This window comes from Stegodyphus dumicola, chromosome 10 (assembly GCF_044657685.1).
Source record: "Stegodyphus dumicola isolate Sdum_Otavi_A_Nest chromosome 10, ASM4465768v1".
Lineage (NCBI taxonomy): Eukaryota > Metazoa > Arthropoda > Arachnida > Araneae > Eresidae > Stegodyphus > Stegodyphus dumicola.
The window spans coordinates 86673012-86693770 of record NC_140777.1 but is presented as its reverse complement, the minus strand read 5'-3'; the positions used below and the strand labels follow the sequence as shown (position 1 = coordinate 86693770).

The 20759-nt window shown below is 32.8% G+C and overlaps 1 long non-coding RNA gene across 1 annotated transcript in view; it reads left to right on the top strand.

Moving 5' to 3' along the window:
• Positions 1-1673: 1673 nt before the first annotated feature.
• The window catches only part of LOC118192071 (uncharacterized), a 296284-nt gene continuing 277198 nt past the window's right edge, over positions 1674-20759 (top strand). Inside the window, exon 1 of the long non-coding RNA XR_015043452.1 lies at positions 1674-1788. This is a non-coding gene — a long non-coding RNA (uncharacterized LOC118192071). The remainder of the gene's footprint in view (positions 1789-20759) is intronic.

The window sequence follows — 20759 nt, the reverse complement described above, 5'->3', positions numbered from 1 at the left end:
TTATATGTACTTTAATATAAATAAAAAAAACACAGTTATGGAGTGGTTTGTAATGTCTAGCTTTCCTAGCCAATCACTGTTCTTGTTCTGAGAACCAATCAAATGTTAATAACTGCCAGTAGAAGCTGACATCATGTTTACACTTGAAACAGTTCATTATTTTGCGTTGTTCTGTAGAAGGGGGACCTGTTTCTTATACACTGCAATTACAAGTAGGAATTTTTGTAAAAAATTTTAATATTTAGTTAAGAAGCAATGACATCAAATAAAAGAGTAGATTGGACACCTAGAAAGAGATGTAATATTATTGTGTTAAGAAAAAGTGGTCTTTCCTATGCTGAAATTGCAAGACAGGTGGGTGGTTCAGTGACTAAATCTGGAGTCCGAAAATTTTGTTTACGATATCAGGAGACAAATTCAATAAAAAACAAAGAAGGAAAAGGCCTAAAAAGGTGCACCATATCTATTGATGACAGAAGAATAAAACGACTATGTCTCCAAGATAGAAAAATGCCATCAGCGGCCATCAGAAGTGATCTGAATGATGCTGGTGTTTCTGTCAGTTCAAGAACAATCAGGGAAGATTAACAGATGTTGGACTGAGAGGTAGAATTCCACGAAAAAAGCCTTATCTTAATTTTCAGCAACGAAAAAAAAAAAAAAAGACTACAGTGGGCAAAGGAACACATTATTTGCAAAGACGATCAGTGGTCACAAGTTATATGGAGTGATGAAACTAAGATATCGTTATTCGGTAGTGATGGGCGAAAATATGTAAGACGTAGAATAAGGAGAAGAGCTACATCTGACTGCATTCAAGCAACTGTGAAGAACCCAGTTAGTGTTATGATTCGGTCATGCATGTCAGCAGATGGTATTGGTCGCCTTCGTGTCATCGATGGGACACTGAATGCCAGAAAATACGACACTATTCTAGAACCAAAACTTCTACCTTCCATCAGAGATCTCTTTCCCAACAATGCTTCGTTTATTTTTCAGCAGGATTCTGCTCCTTGCCACACGGCCAAAATATCGCAAGAGTGGTTTCGTGCAAAGAGCATTAAATTGTTGTCATGGCCAGGAAACAGTCCTGACCTCAATCCTATCGAAAATTTGTGGCACCGTTCGAAAACTCTTGTCCGAATGAGGTGCTCATCAAATAAAAGGGAACTAATCGAGGCTATAATTGTTTCCTGGCATCATGTAATAACGAAAGAAGAGCTTAAAACTCTTGTCAGCTCAATGAAACGTCGATGTGAAGCTGTAATCAAAAATAAAGAGTACCCTACTAAGTACTGATAACTCACTGCAATCATCACTATCTAATGTATATCGATAACTACTATCGTTTAATATTTTTTGTATTGCAAATTATTGAACTTTCTGTTTTGTATTGAATTCAGTAACAAATTCTCTTTAAAATGATATATACAAGTTTGCCTTTTGTGAAACGTAACTTTTTCTATAAGCATACAAAGATCAAAAACATAAAAATTTCCAAAAGTGTCCACAATTTTGGCCACCACTGTACACATGTGCATATATACATACACTTCTGAATCTCGTCCTGATAATAGGGAAGAGTACCAATTTTTTTATGTGCTGTACCCGTAATTTGTATGTGTTGATTTATGTAATTAAATTATGTATTGAGTAATCTGTATTTAATTGAACAGGAAATCCACTTGTTCCTTCAAAATTCCGCCGGAATGATTGCGCAAGTTTGCTTGAATCTCCGCCAGCCTTTAGAATCGACAAGAAGCCATTTCACAGTTGACGAGAAAATATGTAAGTACAAGATTTATATTCGAAAATTATCTGCTTCATGTGGGAAGAGGCGTTAGAAAGGAATTTTATGGTTAATGTCATTCATTTAAGTAAACTAAGCAATAAATAATTTACTTAATCACTTTTTTGTTATTAGATAACATGCGCCAAATATTTTTCTGCACGAAAATGCTCATACTAATACTTCTTGCTGCTCATCGTTAGATCGGATACTATGTTGGTTTAATCCTAGTATCATGTGCACACGGGATTTGACTACTTTGGGCGACTTTATGATGAGCAGTGAAAACGGGACAGATACGATGAGTAGTTAACGGGTCATTCAAAGAAAATATATAGTTAAACATAGTATATACTATGTGGGTATATACATATACTATGTGTTATAATATATATATAGACGTTCTTTGGATCATTTTTGGTGTTGGCGATAATTTTCAAAGTCGCGCCAAGGCTGCACCGTATACTAGGATTTTACCGATATGTTATTCTTTTATTGTAAAGTTCTTGCTTGGAAAATAAATGTTGCCAATGAAATATATTTAAAATATTAGGTAGAGTAGACTTTAAGGTACCCCTTGTATTATGGCGAAGTTGTTGTTTGATTTATCGCCAAGTTGTTGTTTCAATTATGGTAGCCTGAGTAGTTAAATGTTATGGAAACCCTATTGTGACGTAATCGGGTGCATGATTCTGGGAAATTTTGAATCATGGGATATTTTGTAAGCGTTTTTGTGGTGTGTGTTAAAACCGTTTAGATGGATTTGAAGGAAGAAAAGTTCAGATAGTCCTTATGCAAAGCGTTCGATCAAAAAGAGTACCTGGTTTGAAAAAAGTCATTTGAGTATGATTGATATTTTGATTTTTACGTGGCTCTGAGTGTACGAAGCGAACTCTAAAATCATGGTAAGCGAATATTTACTTTTGGTAGTGCTTACATGTATAACATGTTTTTCCTTTTTTATGTTATTTTATTGTTTGATTTAAAATGTATTTTATTGAGATTATGTATTTTTTGTTTGCCTATATTGTAGACTTTGGTGCTCCTTTGACTTTTTAAGTGAAAATATAACGATGTGTACATGGACAAAGTAAAGGGAGTGCGCAATGCCAGTTTGTGCTATTCTGGGATTTTTTTTTAAGTGAAAATAGGTCGGCGTGTACATGAATAAAGTTAAAAGAGTGCGCAATGCGATTTTTGTGCAATTCGGGGTGTTTTTTTTTAAGTGAAAATGAGTCGATGTGTACATGGATACCGAGTTTGTGCAATTGTTTGTCTTGTTATTTTGGATTTGTGTAGCGGCTTTGTTTGACGCAAAAATCGTCGCTTCGCATGCCAAAATAACGAGTCAAAGCATTGCACAAAATCGGTATCCATGTACCGCCAAAAATCGCCAAGTTTCGCCAAGGGGTACCCTAAACTATACTTTTACCAAAATATTCACTCTATGTTCATTTGTTTATTCAAACAATTATTCTAATTTCTTACATTAAAAAAAAAAAAAAAAAAAAAAACTTTTATTAGATTCCAAAAGAGCTGGTAACGAAAGTATGTTTTTCGCTGAAAGTTTCAAGTTTATTCATATATCTAAAGCAATTTTTTTTTTGCTCGTGTTTATTCTACAATAAAAAAGATCCAATTTATCAATTAAAGATAAAACACGATTTTTGCTTATATTTATATAAATTACTAAGAAGTGTTGTTTTCATATCACTCATCTTTTATAAAATAATAAACAAAATATTTCTATAGTTTCAAAGATATAAGAATCAAATGAACATAAAATTGTTAAGTGCATATACTGTTTTTAAATCGCTCAGTTTGTTATACGGGTAAACAATGGGCTTCATTTAAAAAGAAAAAAAATTCTTTCCCATTTCGCATTTTATTTGTTAATAGATTTAAAGTTAAAAAAGGATATTTGCTGGTGCATGTAAAGGCGATATTGTTTTATATAGATTTATCATTACGTTAACTGTGCTAGGTAACATTACTGTGAAAGCAGTTGTTTTTTTTAGCTTGACTTTTTATGAACGAGCAATATCTTCTTCTATATCGTCCACATAAGTAACTGGTGTTATCAAGCATGAATTAAATTTTGTAATCATTTTTTAATATATTATTCTTCCCTCTGCCTGTTGCTCGTCGAAAACAATTTTTACAATGTTTTTCGAAATATGTAAAAAAAACAATATTTAAAAAACAACAGAATAATTGACTGCTTGTGGAGCGGTTTTATTCTGTATATTAGTTTTCAAAATGTCAAAACATTAGTGATTGAAAAGAAAGCATTTCCTTCCAGCATAAACAATTGCATTCTCGGTTTGCTATACAACTCTTTCCTCTTTTTTACTTCCTTGTACGAAGTAAAAAGGAAGTATTGTAATCGCGAAAAGTTTCAGGCAGCATATTTCAACGAAAATATCCATTTTGACCGCTATCGAATGCAATTTAACGACGGTTTTTGCGTGATATATGTACGTAAGGACAGAATAAAAGACTCATTTCTTCCAAAAAAAAAATTATAAAACTGCTTTAAAATCAATTCTGAAGAGAATTTTTCGTGGCGTCTGTACGAACGTATGTACGTACGTATCTGGCATAACTAAAAAACGAGTAGCCTCAGAACGTTGAAATTTTGTATATAGGACTGCTATAACATGTAGATGTGCACCTCATATTTTGGTTGCAATCGGCCGCACCAAACGTATATAAATATATTTATATATATATCCACTTCGTTACCCGGCTCAGTGATCTATTTCTTTACTCGTATATGTTTGTAAATTGTACATTTTTTTTTGCTTTCAAAATGATTGAATTATGTTGTTTTTATCTTCCGGTTAAGGTTTTTATGCCTTTAGTAAATCTGTATACAATATTTTTAGAATTATCAACAATTTTAAAGTTGTTTAAGTGCCGCTAAGCCTTTTTTTTTTTTTATGGCGGCCGTTGATTGTTTACATTTGAAACAGCAGACTAGCGGATTTGTTGCCAATCTAGAGAAACTTAGCTTCCAACATCAGAGATAACATTTATTATTGCCAATTAAATCATGCTTAATCCTTTCTGGAATTTTTTCGAGGACATAAGTGTTTAAGATTTACTTCGTAATTTTTAACATAGATATTTTGAGTTTTTATGTATTTTTGCCTTCTCGCGAAGTGAGAACTGAACTAATTGAATGAGAAATACTCAATCGTCTGGGAAAAACTGTTTCTTTTTTGTTTTGTTTGCTTAATTTCTTTTATACATCATTCTAGCTTTATTATTTATTATAGTATATGAATAGAACATGTTGCAACGATTAGATAATTCTATTCTTTAAATGATATAAATTTTGTGCATTCTGAGTTATAATATGAACGATATATAATACTGTTAAGTGAATCTAGCGCCAGAGTGTCGCTATGGTAAACGAATACTAGAGTGAATTTTAAAGAATGCATTTATTCTATTGTGGTTTATGCGCTGTCAGCGAAGTAGATTTAATTCAATCCAATAAGTTTAAATGACATGCAAGAAAAAATGCGTGTAATTTATATTCCGTACAAGGAAGTCATGTGGTGTACACATCAGATTTTTTTAGAAAATTTAAAGACTTTTATTATCTTTCTCGTTAAAGACAATGTAATATGTTCTTAACATAAAATTCATTAGCGCAAGCATTTAGAACTTTAATAACATTAAGAAATAATTCTGAAAAGTGACATATATTTGTTTTATATTTCATCATTACTAATTTTCTAAAAGAATGTCTGAATTCAGCAAAAGCAGGTCAAATTAATAGTCCAGCCAGGAGACAGCGCATAAAATTGCATAAAAATTGACGATTCATACTGGATTTCTTATTGAAGGCCAATCGGATTGGGATGTACGTAAGTTTATCAGTTATTCCTTTCTTGCATAACGTAAATACGATCCTGATTTTCATAAACAGCATCCTAAAATACTGGTAAATTACTGAAATATAAATAAAAGCTATTTTCTTCACTTGAAATAAGCAATAATTAAATTTTAATCAGAGAAAAAAAATGAAAAGTTTAAACGTCGTTGCATACTAGTAGATTTAAATATTTTTCAAGTCTATTAAATTAGGTTTTTTTATATTTTTTTTTTCAGTTTATTTGAAACCGCAGTGTCTTTATAAGACTTTCTTTCTTCTGTGTATTTTATATAACATGTGTACGGAAAATAGCGTTACCTTGCCCAGCCTATGCTCCTTTGAAACAGCAATAAATAACTTACTCAATCACTTCTATAGCGAATATTGTACCTCAAAAACAAGGGCGTCGAAATAGCAAATCATATTCATGAATAAACTTCATTCTCCTATTTTTGTTTCTAACTTTAAACAAGCGAGTTTCCTACGAAAGCCAGTTGCTGAATAGCAGACTATTCGCGTATACCGCGCCGTGAAGCTTTCCATTGAATTGAAGCAACCTTGAAGATTCATTGATTCTTCCTCGCTTATTTGAAGTTAGTACTTCCTTCTTGAAAGGAGACGGTAGAAAAAATAATGACTGGATCTTCTGACTGATCATGCCCTATAACATAGAGGAATGACCGAGGTTAATGTACTACAAATGCCAGGCGCGTCCAGCTTTAACTTCAATTCACAAAACTTCGAGAAGCAAACAATATTCTTTCCCTCCAAATGCATTTATCTTACCCAATTAAAAACATAACCAACAAATACGCCAGCTAAATTTCCGATTTATTTACGTGCTATGGTAAATACTCGTTAAATTGCAATATTTTAGGGTCTTCGTATTTCCGGTTTAAAATTTTGATTTTAAAAAACAAATTATATTAGTTAAAATATGGGGGGGGAGTGAAGAATTTCATTCCATTTTTACTTCCTTGTACTAAGTAAAAGAAGTACTGTAATCGCGAAAAATTTCAGATATCATATTTTAAAGAAAGTATCCATTCTTATCGTTCCCGAAACCATTTGGAAGTTTTTTTTTTTTTTTTTTTTTTTTCGTGACTTCTAGTGTTGTATACTATTTCTAAAGTTGCATCAGGTTTCATGTATTTTATCAATGTATTTCATGTCTCATGTATTGTATCAATGTATTGCATGTATTTTGTCCTGTATTTTATCAAGAATCATGCTTACTTCTAAGCTTTTTCTCATTCTCTGTACACTTTGTACTAAGTATGGAATCTTTAGATACCTCAGTATTCCCAATATACAACGCTATCACGCATTTGCAATATGCTTAACGTTTATATATCGAGTGAGGGGTATTTGTATCTAATTCCGCCTTATGTTTATGTGTTTAATGTGTTGTTTTCGTATTTTTGTTTTTCCTTTTTCTTTTTCCTTCCCCCCCTTTTTTTTACCCTCTCTTTTTATGTCATACACTTGACTCTTTATAACATGCTTATGTACCCTAAACCGCACAATGACTCATCAGCCCTTGTTTGACTGTAAATACTTTTATCAATTTCAATAAACCCCCGATGCAGCTCCATGGGGCTCCAGGGAGTTGCTGCTTCTACATAGGTGAAGGCGGGGGACATATGTATGTTTACCCCTGTTAAACACCAGGCGTCCCCGTCTTCCGTCACCTATCACCTCTACGTAAGGACAGAATAATGGATTCTTTTTCCCTGAACGAATTATAAAACTAAACAAAGGACTTTTTTTTATTTCCAAAACAGTTTGCAAAATGGGTTCAAAAGGAATTTTTTCTTTGACGCTTGTACATATGTATCTCTCATAACTCTAAAATGATTAGCCGTAGAACGTTGCATATGTTGTATATGGCACTGCTATAACATGTATATGTTACCGTGAAAGACCGATATTGGAGAATGTCGACTTTCACCGGAGAATATCAACATTCACCAAATACGTCGGTGAAAGACCGAATATTTCACTACATTCTTATATATTCGGATCCTCACCGGTGTATGTCGACAATCACAGATATGCTCTGGTGAAAGTCGAAAAGAGAGGTCATAAAGTGCCATAATAGTTAAATAAGATTTGAATCCCATAATTTAGTAAGTTTTTTATTACTGTTATTTTATTTTCTCATTTAGAACGTACTGTATAATTAAGTAAGTTTTTAACTTCTGTTATTTTCCTTTCTCATTTTGAATGTATTGTGTGTTTTAGGTTCTCATGTTCTTAAGTTCTTATTTCAAGTCTCAAGTGCGTTTATTCGCGACCGAATGACGGAGAAGAAAATATGATATTGTTATATGTTCAACATTTACCATTAGTACATGGTGAATGTCGACATTGACTGGTGTAAGTCAGAAATAAGAGTATTTGGAAAATATTTCGGACATACACCAAGAGACTATGTGAATGTTGACATTCACCGGTGAAAGTCGACATTCTCCAGATTTCGGTGTTTCACCGTAACATATACATACCCACCCCTTTCGCGGCTTAAAAGGCTTTACCCGGCCTTTATTTCCGCAACCGTTGGTCGTAGTCATATAGTTCCGATTATAGAAGTGTTTTAATTGACGAAAATATTCAGGTTTTGGCAATATCAATTTTTTTAAGTATTAATTTTCAACATATAGCAAAATACAACTTTTAATACGGTCTTCTTGTTCTTATATTTACATTAGGGAAAGTTTTATACTAATTATGAAAAAATAAAAATATAAGAAGTTTGACTTCCGCGTCACAAAATTTGTATTCATTATTTTAATTCCTAATATGGGAATTTTAATTCTTAATCTGCAGTTGTTGATGTCATTTTCAACTTGCCTTGAGAAATCGATCATTTAAGTTAGACTAGTTCGAGGAAATAAGTTTATATAAAATGCGTAAAAAAATATGTACAGTTTAATAGGCCGTCAAGAAGTCATGTGGTGTTCACATCAGAAATTTTTCATATTATACAAGCAATTTTCCTTAGAGGATTATGCACGAAGTCATTCATCTCTTCACAGACAACTCTCGAATGTTTTGCTTTAGTTATATCAATCAACCAAATAATTTACGAGATATAAAGATTTCTTTTCTGAAGTATTTTTATATCTTTTTATTCTGATTTTATATCTTTTCTGAAGTTGCAGTGAATTCCTACAATACCATTAGGAAGTCTTTAAAGTATCATTTAAGAGATTCAGTTGCATTTCCTAAGCTCAAATCCCGGTTAATGAGCTGGCTGCATTCACGTCTTCGTATTTTCCCTATGTGTAAAAAGTGAATATAAGCCAGTTTTTCTTAGTAACCTTCCACAATGTAATTTCTGCTGTTAGACAGATGGATCTTGAGCACTTTGTCTAAAATGATTAAAGAAGCAATAAACTGAGATAAAAGACATACTACCGTCTCGACTACGGCATTATTGAAAGTATCATTATGTAAATAAAATATCAAAGTTGGCAAGAAATATATTTCCTGCGTTGACTACATGATTTTTAATTCCATCGAGGCTTCTTCAAATACAGAGGTTAGGTTATTCAAATATGGCAAAGACACGAAAATCAGTTTTCCTAAAAGGAGGTATGCCTTCGTGGAGAACATTTTGGGAAAAACTGTATCATATATATGTTACGCATGGAGAAAACCACTAAAATTAAGCTATGCAGCCAGCGCGATGGTCTGTATACAATCCAAAGCCAGATCAAGATACCAGTATTCAAAGGTCTTAACCTCTCGGTATCTGGTAGGGCTTAAAAGAAAACGAAACTCTTAGTAACCTTCCACAATTCTAATTTAGTTTTCCTTCTAATACAAAGAAAGATGTAGGCAGTTATTATCCTGCACCTTCTAATTACACTGCCAATAATTAATATCTCTCCTTGTTCTGTTTCCCTGCAAGCTCTGCTTCACTCTGGAAGCTATTCTAGCTTCATATGCAAAAATTAGATTTTTTTATTGATTCTTTTCTTTCGGGGGGCGGGTTTATGTCCCTTTTATATATATATATATATATATATAATGTTGTATGATCTTAAATCCATTTAGTGAGAATACTAGTTATTATTACTTGCGAAATTGCTGCAAAGTTAGTTAATAATAATTTATTTCCTAAACAGTATTGATTAATTGATTATATTATCTCCTAAGTTTAATTAAAGTAGAATTATTTTAAAAGTGTGCATCCATACTGGTAAGTTATATTTTGAAATATGTTTTGAAGTAATTTGAAAGCAAAATGTTAATAATGTTTTAACGGGGACTGGAGTTAAATCATCACGAAGAATAATATTTCAATTGTAAAAGGAAAAATTAAAACATGTAATCATTGTCATTGATCGGAAATTAGTTGACTTTTCAAGGGGAACAAACCAACTCCCGTTCAATGAACAATAATTGATAAAAATACGTAAATACGAAAGTGTTTCGTCTTTACTCGAGTTATAATTTAAAGCCAAACCGGCAATTCTAGTCAGGCCAAATATTTCCGCGAATAGTAGGAACTATGAACTAATGCTGATACTCAAAGAACTTATTCTCATGAAGCATTTTAGTCAATTCAATTTGGAGTAAAAATGAATTACTGTAGAGAAATCCTGTAAAACTCGAGTAACCGTCCCCGACACTTTCATCGTTACGCATTTGAGTACTATATTATTTGTAGAAATTAAACATTGGAAATTTTCATTATGAAATCGAATTCAAAGTAAAGTTGAAATAAACATAGAAGATTATAAAAAAGATAAATAATGCAAACTTTGTAAAAACAAATCAAAGAAAATATAAAAATAATATAAAAATAATAGTAATATAAATAAGATCAGTGAATGTACATGAAGATATAAAGGCCAGAAAGGTATTAAGTAACTTATATTCTTTCTAGTGGGGGAGTTGGCAAAGTGTTCTCTTCGTGTCTGACTCAGAAGTGTAGGGTGTCCGAAAATTCTTAGCGGCAGTAGGGGTTTTGAATAATATCAGTCGGTAAGACTTGGGTGAAGTAATTTATGGTAGTGGGTGGGACCTGGAATTCTTGAGGGATGTATTTTGTGGAGTTCTTATCTGAGAGAGACCGTCTGTTAAGATTTTTTGAAAATACTAGTGAATGGAAATTAATTAATTTCTGGCTAATTGTCGTGTCGCAATGATTAAGAATTTAAGAAAGGAAAAAGGCATTTTCGCTGTCCAAGAGCTAATGGACAGTCTAAAGGCAGGAAATAGGCCCATTTTTTTAGTAACAGTATAGTAACAGTATATGTCTGAAGACAATTAGCTTTTTACAATATATACAATTGAGTAATTACACTATATACAAATCTTTCAACTGACAGTCATCCAACTTATACCGCCTTCTCAGGTTTAGGAATAAATTATCATATCCCTATCAGTTAAATGATTTAGAGTGAGTATTTAACGCCTGCTCTTTTAAGGCAATGGTTGATAAATTGAAAGGGAATTAGATTATTTTTGAGAATTTTGATAAGGATCAAAATTTCGCGTTGTAAATCTATTGTATCTGTGCATATAGTTTTAATTCGTTGTATTTGATTAATTATAGTATTGTTAATTACTTTTTTGGATATGTTGGAGTTCCAATTTATTAATTTGTTAGTATTGAAATTGAAGTTTCTTGTTTTGTCAAAAAGTAAAATTTTTTTGTAGTTAATGATTTGAAGATCTAGAAAGTCTATGCTATTTTGTGAATTATTAGTTTAAGTTTAAGACAATTCGGATAAATGTTGGAGTTTTCAATTTTACCAAAATTATTAATTGTAATAAGGTCATCAATATATTTGTAGGTGTGTTTGCAGTAATTTAACTCTTGTGGTTGTAGATTTTTTTGGAAGTTAAATTCTTTGACAAATAAAAAGATATTACAGATCGAGGTGCTGGAATGTAAGCCCATTGGCAATCCTCTGACTTGTTTAAAAAGTTGATTTTGAAAGTTGGTGTAGTTATGAAAAAGTGTGCATTTTAGGTAGGTTTTCTATTTGTCAAGAGTCATGATATTGAGTATATTAGGGAAAAGTATTGGAAGATCAAGTAGACTGGTATAGATTTCTTCTAGAGGAAGTGAGGTATATAAGTTTTGAAAATCATAGCAGTTAATGTTTTGGATGTTAACGGTATGAATGGTATTAATGACAGGAGTGTTATTATGAATGATCCAGCAATAGTTATGATTAGTGTTACAATCATTGAAAATAAATTTACAGATTTTATTAAGTTGAATTGAAAAATAATAGTCTATATTTTTCTTGTAATTATTAGTTCCATTAGCTATAAATCTAAATTTTAATGGTGTTTTATGGAATTTGGGAATCGCATAAAGATTAGTAAATCTGTTGTAGTTTGCATTGAAAGTAATATTGAGTTTCTTATGAAAAGTTTTAATCCTGTTTATTATAGATGTTACTTTAAGGTTGGCTAATTGATAAGTAGTCGCGTTGAGAAGTTCTTTATGAATAATCTCAGTGTAGAATTGTTTTCATATAATGCTAAAGTTATTAGTTGCTTTATCTATTTTTGTAATAGTAAAAAGCTGTTTTAATTTATTAATATCTGATGTAAGTTGCGACCAATTCAGTGTACTTTTAAATTTGAGGTGACTGATTTCTGTGGATATGCGTTGAAGAATTTTAGCTTTCCATTTTAAGAAGGTATCTATGGGTAAATTCAGTTGATAGCTTGCTTTAACTATAAATTCGTTGATGTTGTTTTCGAAAGTCTTGTAACAGTAATTTGTAGTCATGTTTCTGACTGGTCTAAATTTTGTACCATAACTCATTAGTGTTTTTAGTTGATGGTTCTGTATGATATTCAGGTTGCCAGTAATTATGTGCTGCTGATGAGAATCTATGTAATTGCTGTAAATTGGTGTCTTACAATGTCATTCTGCAGTTTCATCTATTTCATGGTGGTTAGTCAGCAAGTTGCTCAAGGTCCTTTGATATTTAAATGCAATCATTGGTATTGTGTCAACTGCGGGGAAGTAATCTTTACAATCTCTGATGATTCTTGAGAAATGAATATTGTCAAACTGCGGATGCAGAAAATGAGACTTTAAAATAAATTTTGCGTTAAGTGAGACTATTAGAGAGTCTGAAAAGAATAAAATCAAGAATCATGTCTTTAATGATTTGTATGTCGTCGTAGCTTTCTTGAATGAATTTATTAAGTTTGATAAGGAATTTATTAGTACAGGAGTGTAACCAGTTGAGAAGTTTCTTGGGAAAGCAGTCTGAGTCAAAAAAACATTTCAGAGTGAATCCATACTGGTAAGTTATATTTTGAAAGATGTTTCTAAGCAATTTGAAAGCAAAATGTTAATAATGTTCCAACGGGGACATCATGAAGAACAAAACCCCAACTGTAAGCATAGTTGGGATAGCTTGCTTCTTTTTTATTGCACCGTCAACTTTAGAACAAACGCATATCTATACTGCATCATTTTTGGTAATCCTTTTCCCGCGGAAAGATCTCGGGACAACGTTTTTTCTTCTCGTAATAACGTTTATTAAATTTTCAAAGAAATACAGTGGGAGCAATTTATTATTCTATGCATATGGTATTTTGCCAATGGAATGAATTTTTACATGTCGAAAGATGTAATGGACAGTTTGCCCGACACCACTTGACCGATAGATACATTTGCCCTCAGATTACTTTTTTCATTTGCCAACAGATGCCAGGTTTACTACATTTCATAAAAATGACCCTAATTCTACCTGTGTGTGTCAGAGGCGTATAGGATTAATCTAGCCGGCGCGGGAAACGAATTCATCGTCACTTAAAAATGTTTATAATCAAAAATAAATTTATGGATTATTATTTAATTAATTGTCGTGATTATAAAGTAATAAATTAATTTAAATAATAAATAATTGATTTAAATATGGACAACTTTAATTAACTTTAGATCACAGTAACAAAAGCCTAAGAGGACGGAGGACCTCTGTAGTGGAGACCTTTCTAAGGGGAAACTGGCTCGTATACACGTTACACATGGGGAAAACCTCTATGCAATCAGCTCGTTCACCAGCATTCAAATACAATTCCTCTCACCAACCAGTTTCATGTTGCGAACTAATGAAAATGTAGGGAAGTGAATCCATGACAATCCTGTATGTTTCCATATGCATTTCCATACAAATTTACCTTTTGCACTTAATAGCCCACCAGCGGCCGAGCGATGAAGTCGCTAAGCACTGATAGTTCGGCTAGGGTTGAAATATCGGCGAATGAGTTCGCTGCATGGGCGTTTCCGTGGTATTTTTTCCATGTGTAACGTGTAAACGAGCTAGTTTCCCTTTAACGTTCTCCACGAAGACATCCATTCCCTTAGGCAGATAACCATAATTAAATAAACCAAGCCTTTTTCTTGAGTTTGTAATACATTTATATAGCAAAACGAGATTTTGCAGAGTATAATTTTATCCTGAATGGAAGAAATTTTGAATTGTGCTAGCTTATACCAAGTTTCAGAGTAGTCATATTTTTTAATGGTCCACTAGCGGTTGATCGGTAAAGTCGCTGAACACTGATAGTTCGTTCCGAGTTTCGAATCCCACGAGTTGGCTGCATGGGCGTTTTCGCCATGTGCAACGTGTATACGAGCCAGTTTCCTTTAGAAAGTCCTCCGCGAAGGCATCCCTCCCCTTAGGCAGATAACCCTCAAGGATTTGCCATAATTGCATAAAACGGAAAAAAAACCAAACCATATTTTTAATGACTGGTCAAGTTTCGTAAAACATTTGTTTCCAAGCCGAATGATTACATAAAATCTGTCTGTTTTTAGCGACTAAGAAGCTCAGCTTTATCATGGACATAACGGAACTTCAACTGCTAAAAATATGCAAAATTATCACGACATTATTCGTTATTGAAACACTAAATGTGTAAGTTTAACCCAGTAAATTATTGACAACTCGCATTCATGCTAACGTATAACTGAAAAGTAATCAATAACATAGATAAGGCATTTGATTGTAACCAAATATCGACTGCAAACTTTTGCGTTAAGCAAACACTTTCATAAAGACGTTAGTAAAGCATTTCAAAGCGTTCTACATCTTGCCAGAAGATTTATCTTTGATTGTCAGTTTTTTTATTTGATTATTAGTCCCAAAAGGGGCTGTTAGTCTCGAAGTGGAATTTTGCGTTGTTTCAATATGAATGGCGTAACACTCTTCAAATTGTTGCCACCAAATATTATCGCCCTATTAATTTTTAAAGAAATTAAATAATGAAGAATCTGCATGTTTGTGTGTATGTTCCTCGTATTGTGAACAAACGACGATACCTCGAGTCATCAAATTTTGAATTATGAATTTGTTTCAGCATTTTTTATTTCATATTTTGTAAAACTTTGTTAATTGAAAATTTAGGAACAATGAATATTTGATTAGATTGGTTTATTTAATTATGAGAAAACACTGGATATCTGCGTAAAGGAAGATGCCTTCGTGGACGACTGGCAAACTGGCTCTTACACATACGGGAAAATCACGAAAACGCCTATGCAGCCTGGCCGTTCGCCGGCGTTCGGACCCCGGAGAAATTACTAGTGTTCAGCAACTTTACCGCTCGGCCGTTGGTGTAGTAGCTTTTCGGAGGGGGGGAGATATTTGTCTTTCAGTTTTACTTAATAAACTCAGCTGTACGAAAGCAGTGTGTTACCACGGCCGGAAATATAATACTTTTATCTTTCATGCGCCAGTTTGTTACCACACAGTAAAGCCTAAGATACTTTCGAGTTTAATCTGAAAGATTATTGAGTAATAAACTAAGCCATTTAAAAGCAATAAACACAATTCTTAATATGCTTTTCTACTCTTTAATGAGACTGGTTTAAATAAACATGTATTAAAAATATTCAGTATTTTTACGAAATTACCTAGCTGGACTTGTCAAATTCATTACATACTTTCGTTCTTATGATAACTATTTTACGCTGCTATTTTTTAAAGAAATAATATACAGAATATAAAAATATGCATGGCAACCTTTAATACTTTACCGCAAATTCTAAATATATGCTTTTTTAAAAAATATTTTGTAATTTTGCTGTTGAATGAAATTTTATTTGATGTAAGTTTGAAGAATGTGACAATTAATAAATAAAATTAATACATAAAAAGTTAATAATAAAAAGACAAAAAAATTGTTAGCCATCTTACTACGAAAACTGAATATTAATACCATGAATTGAGAAAAGACTGGCCCACCAGCGGCCGAGCGGTAAAGTCGCTGAACACTGGTAGTTCGGTCCGAGGTTCGAATCCCGCGAACAGGCTGGCTGCATGGGTGTTTTTGTGGTTTTCCCCATGTGTAACGTGTATACGAGCCTGTTTCCCTTAGAAAGTCCTCCACGAAGGCATCCCTCCCCTTAGGCAGATAGCTCTAGTGTGCTTTGCCATAATTAAGTACACCTACACCTGAGAAAAGACTGAAAAAAATATGAAAATGTTATGTTAACACGTGACACTACTTTGGGGATTCTAAACGTATGCTGCTACGCAGCTTTTAAAAATTTTGTGATTTTGTTATTGAACTGCATATGACGTAAATGCGAAGAAAACTATGTTTAATAATAAAGCTTAAAATGCGAAATAAAAAAAAATTAAAAAAAGGATTACCAGAAGTGAGTGCAAGAGCAGACTGGGTAGACTGCGACCTTAGTGAGAGAGTGAAAAACCTTAACAAACCCTTTTGTGCGACCGCTAAAATATAGAACCTTTAAAGTTTCATTTTTTTTTTTTTTTTTTTTTTATTATTATTATTATTTGTTTACATACTAAAAATCATGGTACGCTCTTCAGAAATTCCTTCGCGAACGATTTTTTAAGTAAAGCTGTCTCATATTTTAAATTATACATGGAAAAAACCGCGCAAACATTTTTCTAGCCAGCCCATTTCTCGTTATTCGAATTCAAATCGAAAACCAATGCTCAGTTTTCTACCAGTCGGCCACAGAAGGGGAGGTGTATCTGTAGAGATTCAACGGATAATTTTAGCACATGTAATATGCATTTATCAGTTTCATTAGGCCAATACTGAGACCTTTCCGTTGTAAGACACGGCATGCGAAATAATTTTCTACATACATATGCGCCAAATATGGCCAATTTTCGAAGTAAATGCATTGCTCTTATCTGTTGAAACAACTTTCTTGGTTTGGTTTTATGTGGCAAAGCCTCGAAGGCTATCTGCCTAACGGGAAGGATGCCTTCATGGAGGACTTTCTAAGGAAAACTAGCTCGTACACACGTTACACACGGAGAAAACCACGAAAATGCCCGTGCAGCCAACCCATTCGCGGGATTCGAACCTCGGACTGAACTACCAGTGTTCAGCGACTTTACCGGTCTGCCGCTGGTGGTCCGTAAATTTCTTCTTTTCAGAGTAAGTATTGTCAATGAAAGGTTTTCAAACATTATTTCATTCCTAATGTACTGAAATTCCTATCCTAAGAGAAATCATTTATATTTAGAAAAATTTTACCACAGTATTGCAAATATATTTTATTTTGAGAAGTATCAAGTTGGCGTATATTATCTTTCTAGAGAAAATTTATTGGCATGTATTATCTTAATAAAAGAAAAAAAATCGGATATTGCATTAAGTGGACTTACACATTAAACAAATGAATGTCCCTTAAATTTATTTACGCTTTTATAAGAAGCATTAACATAACTCTCAATGAATAATACTCCTGGGAACTTTATAATATTATAAATGTGTATATGCGACAATTTTATATGCAGAGGTTTCTTCTCACAAAACGAAACAAGTCTTGAATGCTAATACGCGCACATCTTGGCACGATGACTTTCAAGTAACTAAAAATATAGCAGCACATGGGAATTACGGAGGAAGTTCGAAACAAATTTCTCATTTCGAAATTGTCGCAACTGCAATTTTGGCGGCGAGATATGAGAGTTATTTTTGCGAAACCCTCCTCTACAGTAATAGACTTTTGCAACATTTTCATCTTAAAAGAAAAATCACATTTTTTTTAATGTCTTTTTTTTTTTTTTTTTTTAAGTAGTAATATAAAATTCATTTCCAAAGGGAAAAAAAAGTTATCTTTCTCCAATAAAACCCGAGATTTTATCTCTGAGGCTGTTAACCCTTCATATCTGTCTTTTGTCATATACTTGAGGTTGGTAACTGAAGCATCTGAAATACATTTTTATGAAAGGATCAAAGATGTTATTTTGTTGTAAATTCAATTTTTTAGATGAAGAAGTCATAAAGTAGGCTTTCTTGCACGATTTTTTTACTTCCTTGTACGAAGTAAAAAGGAAGTATTGTAATCCGAAAAGTTTCAGGCAGCATATTTCAACGAAACTATGCATTTTGACCCCTATCGAATGCAATTTAACGATGTTTCTGCGTGATATCTGTACGAAAGGACAGAATCAAAGACTCATTTCCTCCAAAAAAATTATAAAACTGCTTTAAAATTAATTCTGAAGAGAATTTTTCGTGGCGTCTGTACGAACGTATGTACGTACGTATCTCGCATAACTCAAAAACGAGTAGCCTCAGAACGTTGAAATTTTGTATATAGGACTGCTATAACATGTAGATGTGCACCTCGTATTTTGGTTGCAATCGGCCACACCAAACGTATATAAATATATTTATATAAATATCCACTCTATTACCCGGCTCAGTGATCTCAGTTTCTTTACTCTTATATGTTTGTAAATTGTACATTTTTTACTTTACAAATGATTGAATTATGTTGTTCTTATCTTCCGGTTAAGGATTTTATGCCTTTAGTAAATCTCTATGCAATATTTTTAGAATTATCAACAATTTTAAAATTGTTTAAATGCCGCTAAGCCTAATAATGTTTTTGATGGCGGCTATTGCTCTTGTTTACATTTGAAACAGCAGGATAGCGGATTTGTTGCCAAACTAGAGAAACTTATCTTCGCAACAACAAAGATCACGCCTTCATTTATTATTGCCAATTAAATCATGCTTAATCCTTTCTGGAATTTTTTCGAGGAAATAAGCGTTTGATATTTACTTCGTAATTTTTAACATAGATATTTTGACTTTTTATGTATTTTTGCCTTCTCGCGAAGTGAGAACTGAATTAATTGAATAAGAAATACTCAATCGTCTGTGATAAACGGTTTCTTTTTTGTTTTGTTTGCTTAATTTCTTTTATACATCGTTCTAGCTTTATTATAGTATTTGAATAGAACATGCGACAACGATTAGATAATTCTATTCTTTAAATGATATAAATTTTGTGCATTCTGAGTTATAATATGAACGAAATATAATACTGTTAAGTGAACCTAGCGCCAGAGTGTCGCTATGGTAAACAAAGTGCATTTTAAAGAATGCATTCATTCTGTTGTGGTTTATGCGCTGTCGGCGAAGTAGATTTAATTCAATCCAATAAGTTTAAATGAAATGCAAGAAAAAATGCGTATAATTTAATATATTTTTTAGAAAAATCATAAAGAATGATTTCGTATCACAAAATAAATCGCTTTAAAAGCCCAGAATAATCGGGAAAGAAATTAGGCGGTTGTTGTTAAAAATGATTCAAACAAACTGGAATGTAAACTCGTCTATGAACTCGAATTATTCTACAAAATCCTATCTGAGACTTCGAAAGAATTGTTTAATTACAAATTGTCAAAGTTATCAGACAGAAGAGAAGCATGACCGACATCTTATGTTTTAACACTAGGTAAATCTCAAATTCAGCTATCCACAAGTAGTCTAGCAATTACAAAGGCTATTACAAAGACATTTTTCATACGATTTTACTTTGCTGTAAAAAAATAGCCCGCTTGAAAATAATTTTTTTAACTTCAATTATATTTTCGAAAGTATCGTCTGCTGCTTCACAGTTTTGTTTTTGTTCAAAATGTCGCTTTTTAAAAGGAAATGGATGGAAGGCTATGTTTAGGTTTTTTCCGAAGAAAATTATTCGCATCTAGTTATCAAAAAATGTTTTGAAAGACCATGTTTCTTTATATCTAAAGATACGATAGGTAATATTTTTAACGACAAAGGGAAAAAAAAAGGTCAAAATTTAGCTTCGAATGGGAAAAATGTTTCAAATACATATCCAAGCAAAAAACGGAATGTTTCGAACGTATCTTTAACATTAAAATTAAAAAAAAAAAAAAAAAAAACTATCAAATTCAAACGACAGTTGCAAATTTTTTAAAATGTTCAGAGTCAACTGTAAGCAAGGTGATTAATGTTGGATTTGCATCATAAAAAGACTAAAAATTATAATGTGCGCCGTCTTTTTCCATGACATATCGACAAACGCAGAACGCGCAAAGGAATTCTTTACGATTTATCCGGACAAAAATGGAAAAATGGCGTCACAATAGATGAATCTCGCGTGTATTTAAATGACTGCAATAAAGAAAGATCCATTTATTATCTATCATCAAAGAAGAGAAAAAAATCTTAAAACAGAGTTCAAGAAAGCTAAAGAAAGTTTTCCAAAGGGATTTATGATTGCTGCTGGTTTTTCAAATAAGGGTAAATTAAAATTAGAGACTGAAGAAAAACGTTAATATTAACTCCACATATTACCGAAAACATTTTATACCCAATTTTCTAATCGGGAATACCTTCTCTTTACCCACAAAGCCAATCAGTAGAATTCTTGTAGAGTCATTAGGTTATTTGGAAGCAGGAGACGGGAAAAGTGAGCAGTGCCGTCGCCGGGACTTGGATCTGGGCCTCTTAAATACGCGTTGAGTGTGCTAACTGTTACACTATGAAGACATGCAGAAAGTAAGAAGAAAATACCTTATATACTCCTCCTTTAAAGGGCGAGACCCAGTCGCAAAATCCTGGTGGTGAAGAATCATCATCCATAACCTTCTAGTTCGGGCGCCACTGTAGAGTCATTAGCCTTTTTTTTTTTTTAAGCAGGAGACGTGAAATATGGGCATTGCCCTCGCCGTAACTTGAACCTGGACCTCTCGAATACGAGCCGAGTGTGCTAACCATAACACCACGAAGACATGCTGGAAGGAGGTGGAAATACCTTATATTATTCTATCAAGCCAAATG